This window comes from Nyctereutes procyonoides, unplaced genomic scaffold (assembly GCF_905146905.1).
Source record: "Nyctereutes procyonoides isolate TBG_1078 unplaced genomic scaffold, NYPRO_anot_genome, whole genome shotgun sequence".
NCBI lineage: Eukaryota > Metazoa > Chordata > Mammalia > Carnivora > Canidae > Nyctereutes > Nyctereutes procyonoides.
The window spans coordinates 20,007,270-20,014,741 of NW_026575040.1; the positions used below are offsets into that span (position 1 = coordinate 20,007,270).

The 7,472-nt window shown below is 39.2% G+C and overlaps 1 non-coding gene across 1 annotated transcript; it reads left to right on the plus strand.

Annotated features, from left to right (window-relative positions):
* Positions 1–6,713: 6,713 nt before the first annotated feature.
* Positions 6,714–6,838, plus strand: LOC129506519 (small nucleolar RNA SNORA51). Its single transcript, XR_008663839.1, has one exon. It is a non-coding gene; the product is annotated as a small nucleolar RNA SNORA51 (small nucleolar RNA).
* Positions 6,839–7,472: the final 634 nt, after the last annotated feature.

The following is a 7,472-nucleotide window of genomic DNA, read 5'->3' on the forward strand; positions in this document are numbered from 1 at the left end:
TAGCCAAGGATAAGGGTAGCTCCCAAGCCCTCCCAATTGGAAAGCCTGTTTGGGAAGTTGAGAGTTACCTGTAATAGCCCCTCCCCTACTATCTAGGCAAGGAACTAAGACACAGCCTTACACACTGTGGTTCCTGTTCCCATCTGACCAGAAAAGGAAAGGCTGGCAAGGAAACCTGGAAGTTATGCAGCCCACTGGCATGAGGGCCAAGAGAAGGGCAGGCAGAGATAATAGTTTGTAGAACAAAACTAGAGACCTGTTTGGTCAGAGAACTTGGAGTATGGGTCAGCCAACAAAGTTTTCCTGGCTTTATAGCTGTTTCTCCCACAGTGCCCAGGCAGAGAAACTAATTCATATCCCCAGTTATTGCTGAATAAAGCCTCTAGTTTGCCAAACCAGAGGACTCAACTAGATCACATGGAAACAGTAGAAGAGGGAGAAGTTGGACTATAGTGCAGTCCAAGCAGAGGCCTCAGTTGACCCCTTGGGGAGCTCTGGAGCTGGAATGCTCTTCAGAGTCATCCCAAGCTGGGGGAGACGGTTGGACATTTTTAACCCCACAGTGATTAGTAATTGGGTGTGGGGTGTGCTTGAAAGAAAACTGACTTGGGAGAGGCAATTTTCTTTAGCCAAGGTAATCTCCAAAGAAGGTTGATAGCTGAGGCTCTTTTGGTAACACCTGCAGCCTTCCTTCTTGAGGGAATCTGATTGCATCACAGTGCCAACCATACCTAGGCTTCCTATTCCTCCACCAGCATTTTCTGAGCTAATCTCCCAAGTAAACCACTTGATCTTGAATCCTTGTCTCAGTGATTGCTTCTAGGGGAACTGAAGCCAAGACAGAGGTTTTACAGTACTACTTGGAGAGCTTACAACGTGTCCACCGATGTTGCCAGGTAAAGGAAACAGATGTGACTCCTGCCCAGGGAATCTGAAAGAATAGACTACTTTGCTGATGGCAGCAATAGAAAGGTTACTGCCCAGAGATTAACTTGCACCCCATAATTACTGGGGCAAATAAAAGTGATGTGAGTGTTTTCCATGGAGCGGAGATAGAACTTGGTGAGAAAGAGCCTCTGTGGGCTTGGCTAGGTCCTAACCAGCTGGCAAAAGAACTCCTGTAGCAAGAAGCTGGAGATGGATACCAGATTCCTGGGGGCTATTGAGAGAGCACATGTGCCTACTCAATGTAATAAAACCAAGGAGATTAAAAAAAGTCTCAAATCCAATTCCTCCTGCCTACATTAATTATAGAAAACCTAATTTATTTGCACTATAAAGAAACAGTGTCCAGGGGCTTATCTGGACTGCTGATCTTTTCACATTCATCACTCCAGCTATTTGCATTCTGGCAGCCAATCCAGACTGTATGTGGAGGATTAACTATTGCATTTCAGGGCTATGCTTTCTAATTTTACATTCCCTTTTGATTGATCCCACTATAGAGGATACTAGAATAATCAAAGTTACACTACCTCTCTCTGGTCATGGTTGTACTATTATCCTTACTCAGGGCATCACAAGAGACCATATTAATGAGTTATATTTTCTACACTAGATATCACCAAACAACAAATTTCATAACAATCCAGTTTTTCTATTGTATGATGTTCAGTCAAACATTTGGCAGCCTATTATTCACCTGGGTTGGTCAGGCTGGGTTAAGTGGAGTCCTTAAGTGTTCAATCCTTGTGTATAATAGGTTTCACTCTGGGTAGTACTCCTCTTGGCCAACAGTACAAATGGGTCATTCTGGAACATCATGTAAAAACCAAGTTCAGTAATGCTACAGAAGAAAAATTTTTTTCAAGTAAAACTTTATTCTCCATCTCCCCAACTTTGATATTAATATCATGTGATTTCCAGAGATTTTGATTTCCATATACAGTTATATTAATCCCCAGGTATATAATAAATGTTGAAAGATTTTGAAGAATCAGCTTCATCCCCATTTGCCATTATATTTTTAATGAAAGAATAAAATTTTGGTGAGTAGTTAAGGAAATGAATCCAAATTCCAATTATACCAGTATCTTCAACTTAAAAAAAAATCCCAACAAAAAAGCTGGAACAGTGCTTTTCAAACTTTACACACAAATTGCCTAGGGGCTTTGTTAAGACGAAGATTTTGATTTGATAGATCTGGGGAGGGCCTGAGATTCTGCATTTCTAACAAGATCCCAGTTATATTTGTAACTGTATAATGAGGAGCAAGGACTCAGAAGACCCTTTTAAGCCCTTGTGAATTTAAGCAAAACATTCATTTTAACATTTCTTTATAAGCCAATTTGCAGACAGCCAGGCTAGTTACCTAACTGCTCTAGGGTTAGGGACTAACTCATTAAACACTAAGGTGTCATTGATTGTTAGCTGAGTCATTACTTTATATGTTGCTAAGAAGGGAAATGCTGATGATTAACTATAATGCATCCTGATTTCAGAAACATTAAAATATAAGTTTTAGAACTGAAGAAATATAGTGGTTTCTCTGATTTCTTTCCAGCTTCCACAATGACTGTTTATTCTCTGCTAGGTACTTTTTCTTTGAAGTAAGTATTATGATTATCTAATTTTATAGAGGCTTGGAGTGAAATTGTTTTAAATGGCATAGCTAGAATTTGAACCCAGATCTCCATGACTGAGAACTCATGCTCTCAACCTCTACTGCATAGGAGGGGCTGTTGTCGCTGAGGAAAATGCTTCCCTGTGCTGTCTCCCATGTTATTCACTTAAGGTAACTGCACCTACAATACTATCTGTGACTGCTGTATTTCCTATTTAAACACATCTTTTTCAACCTTGCTTCTTGTATTCATCACTCTACTGAAGTGGTTTGTCTTGAACTCAGCAGTGACCTCCTTACTGCCAAATCCAGCTATCCTTTCTGTCAATTTGAATTTTCCTCAACCTAATCTCCATCTAACATAACCTACCTTTTTCTCCTTGAAACTCTCTCTTCTATGTTTTTGAGTAGCTTGCTATTTATGTTGGATGCTTCCCTGGTTAAGAGTAAATCATATTTTGGCTAATGTACTTATCATTAGCTCTTTCCTTTGCAACCTGTATCAAAAATGTATGAGAGGAACCCAGGAGGTCTCCAAATTCTCACTGAATGAAAGTGATGAATTTGGAGGTTCAAAACAAACTATGTCTTTGAAATTATGGATCTTGCTAGAAACGTCTCTTCTTTGCTCCTACTTTGTGCATATTTTTATTACTGAGTTTACAGTGTTATATTCATTACATTCATTTGTCTTTGTATTCTACTTGACTGAAATCCTTGTAGATGGAGACTGTGTTTTATTTCCGTTCCTCCAACCTTTGTTCAATGCCTTGCGCATAACTGATTCAATACTGCTGAGGCAGGACCACAATTCACTATTTTAGTGGCAAAAGAAACCATTTCTTGATAACCTTGTGTTGCAAGGAAATGTCACTTATGAGGCCTCTAGCCCCAGGAATAGACCTGTCAGAATGTAGCAGGGGGCTGTGGTGATGTCCTTTCTCTTTTTCACATGGAGACCTCATAGGTCCCAGATTGAAATTACTCTTGGATTATTTGCTAGTTTTTGGTAGCAAATTTGGAGGTTCTAATTTTTTTTCACATATGAGAGTAAAATGAACCTTTGTATTGAGGATGAAGTCGCCTATTGGGAAAAAACCCACCAACAAATGTCACCCTATAATGTCATTTATAAAACCATTGGATCAAGGACTGTATGGCTAAAGGTTCTGTCAAGAAATGGTTCTCAAGAAGTTTGAAAGGGTTTCTTCTCTGTAAGTGCTCAACTTGTCCTCCTCAGGGAGCTTCCTTTCCTCATAGCATCTAACTTCCTTTTCCCAGCTAGGACTAACAGGCTGTAAATCTGGAGAAAATTAGGTTCCCACCATTTTGGCCTAGCATGATGGTCTCTTGTCATTCCCCTGCTTGCTGGGTCACTTGAGTTAGATTTGATTCAGTTCATTGTCTGCTTCTGAAGCCAGTCACATAAATCCACAATTAATGGTAATTAAGCCATGTGACAAAGCTGGTTTTTTTTTTTTTTAAAGAAATCAAATTGAATTTTTTTTGAAAGAGGGCAATGACATAATCATTGACCCTGCCATAAATAATTGTACTGCTTGATTTTAGAGTCCATTGTACCTATTTCTCCTTCTGTCTGTCAAATGATTTTTGTTCAGTTCAAACAGCACTTTTTTAAGCCACTAATTTGTCTGAAGAGCTGTCGATGCAGAATGTTTAAAAACAACCCAGGTAGCCGCGGAGGCTAGAGAAGCAGTGTGATGGAAATGCCAATAGAGGGCACTGGGCTATTTGCGATAACTTTGGAAGGACTGGGGAAGTCCGTTAACCAGCCTTTCAGTGAGGAGGGAAAAAAAAGGTACACAACATTTTTTATCCCACTAATTCTGTTATGAGAACAATGGAATTTTAAAAAGTGATAATGGAAAAATTCATCTTTGAAAGTTTTCAATGCTGGCTGTTGATCAGTTACAAAGAGGTTTAAAAAAATTTTTTTAAAAGATTTTATTCATTTACTCATGAGAGACACAGATAGAGAGTGAGGCAGAGACACAGGCAGAGGGAGAAGCAGGCTCCATGCCAGGAGCCAGATGTGGGACTCAATCCCAGGTCTCCAGGATCACAGCCTGGGCTGAAGGCAGGCACTAAACTGCTGAGCCACCCAGGGATCCCAAGTTACAAAGAGCTTATACAACCTAACAAGCACACATACTCTCTTGATATACTTTTCCTGATATATTTCAGTTTGCCTGTGGGCAATGGTAAAGTAGTTAAATTATTCAAAGATCAGGTTTTCGAAATAATTTGACTCTTTTTACTTTGTGAGAGATAGTTGGAATAAAAGAAATGCTGATTATGCAATATCTGGTTTCTAAGGAATATTGTTTTTCTCTCTAGAATTCTGATTCCCTTCCTCCATTCTTTCCTTCCTATCTTCCTTCAGAAGTCCAAGTGGGTGCTTTGTTACTATAATCTTCTTTAGGGGAACTGATTGGTAAGCTTATTATTCCTGTTCCTTCCCTTGATGTCTTTGGATATCAAGATTGACTCTTGTCACTTGCCTTATCTTCTCTCCTTTGTCAGAGATCTCAGTTGGAAAAAATTAGGAAGGAGGTGGAAAATGGAGGAATCTGGAGCAGTGGAGGTTGAATAAGTTTGGAAAACATATTCAGTAGCTTTCTGGTTGGGTTCCTTCCCTTTCCCTCCAGCCGCCCCACCCCAACCCCAGGCACCTGCTTTAGTCATGTGGCCAAACCTCTTAATTTTATTCCTAGGAATTTTATTCCCTTTTCACTCTGTATACATCTGTCCAATACATTTTTAGACCTCTGATATTTGTTGTCTACTAAAATTGTTTCAACTTTCTCTCTTCAGATAATGCATCATGGTTACAGCTCGGTGAGTAAGTAGGTGATTTTCATTGCTAAAGGTTTAAAGAATCTAATAAAAACAATTTACATATATAGTATCAGGACTTACAAATTGGTTATAGCAATATAAATGTGCTTAGACATGGAATGTTTCATTTTCCCTTTGAATTCATCTGTACTTTTAGTTAAACCAATCTCACCTGTTCTGAAATAGTTAAAAATTTATAAAGCCTCACTCATATAACTTCAGTGGATTCTTAGACTCAAGTTCTTTAGGGGTAATAATTTATCTTGAATAATTTATTTTGAAAAGAGTCATATGACTTAGGATGTTTGTGAGGTAATTAATTCATGTAAAATTAGTGGCAGATAATGTGGATTAGGGCAAGCCAGCTGAAACAGAGATTGAAGATATCCATAAAGGAAAAGTTTGAGAAAAGAAAAATTTGACCCTCAGAGTAAGCAGCAGGCAGAAGGATGGAGAATGGGGAAAAGCAAATAAGAGATATACGGTAAGATTTGTTTTTGAGAATTTAAGAGTGTACTTGTGAAATAAATATAAGAAAGATAATTTATGGAACATGTAAATGAATATAAAAAGGCAAGGAAAGATGAATTATTCCCGTCTCCTGAGACAGTAAGAAATGGGAAAAGGATTAAAGTAATGTTAAACTTAGGACTTTTCATAAATTTCCTCCATTCCTAAAGCACATCTATACTTTGCTCTGAAAACCTAACGCATTTCAACTCTCTAGCTAAAATGCCTTAATGCAGGTTTTTTTATAATGAATTTCCAAATATATCCTTCACTATACCCCGGATTACTGCTTTTTTATAGGCAATCAAATCATATTGGTCAGATTGATATGCAAAGAGGATCTCTCTCTTTGGATCACATATGATTGAGACTTGGTGTAAGCTCTTTAAATCTGAATTCTTATCCTCAATAGGATTCCATTTTAGATGCATCTTTTTACTAATAACCACTGGATACCACTTGTGTCAGTTTTGTGTTCAGTCTGGGACTGCATGGAAGCATAGCCATTGAAAGCCTGTTGTGCTTTAAACCTTTGACTGTGAAACAGGGAAGCTTAAATCATCACCCTGCCTCATTATTAGTAGGGCTCCTAAACCTGTTTCAGGCATGGTTTTTGCAGATGTTAGATGCTCTGGAAGATGTGTTGCCGTGCACACCAGTAGGTCTACCACAAGACCTATGTCCTAGGATGTACATGGTTCAATGATAAACAGGATCATAGAGTGTGATGGACCACTTAGCAGGGTTTTGGTTTTAGAGATCTAGGAGACTTGCCCAGCCAAACCTTAAGGGGGCTTATCACAGGCTGTTTTTACAATGATTGTACAGAAAAAGGAGGCAAAATAAATCCACTCATATACACCATTGCCCAGACCCTTTGCCTGTATTGTGAATGGGGGGACATGGAATTGAAGGAAAAAAATAAATTAAAAAAATTAAAAAAATAAAGGAGAAAAAAGAAAAACCCTGAGGCTATCAGGCTCAGTGGTCTCAGGTAATTGGCATATTATCTTTGGGAGGCTGGGACACTGAGGGCAGTGGTTGTAGGTTAGAGGTAGGGGGATGCTGATTGTAGGAACCAGAGAGGTTTCCCTCTTGGTGGAAGCTTAGAAGATTTTGGGGGATATGACAGATGCTTTGATTTTGGAAGTAAGACCTACAGTAGATAGAATGGAGTACAGTCCTTCAACTAAGCAGCTGAATGCTTGGGAGAAGGGGAAGGTTGGAGTCATTAGTTGGCATTTTTGTAGGAGTATATACTGTGTAGGCAGTAACACTAATAACTACATCTTTGCCCCTTCCTTCTCCTGAAGGCTTGGGAGGCTGTCTTGACAGTGCAATAAGGGGGTACCTGGGTGGCTCAGTTGGTTAAGCATCTGCCTTTGGCTCAGGTCATGATCTCAGAGTCCTAAGATCGAGCCTTGTCTCAGGTTCCTGCTCAAATGGGAGCCTGCTTCTTCCTCTCCCTCTCACTCCTCCTGCTGTGTTCCCCCATTCTCTCCCTCTCAAATAAATAAAATCTTTTTTATTTTTAAAAGAA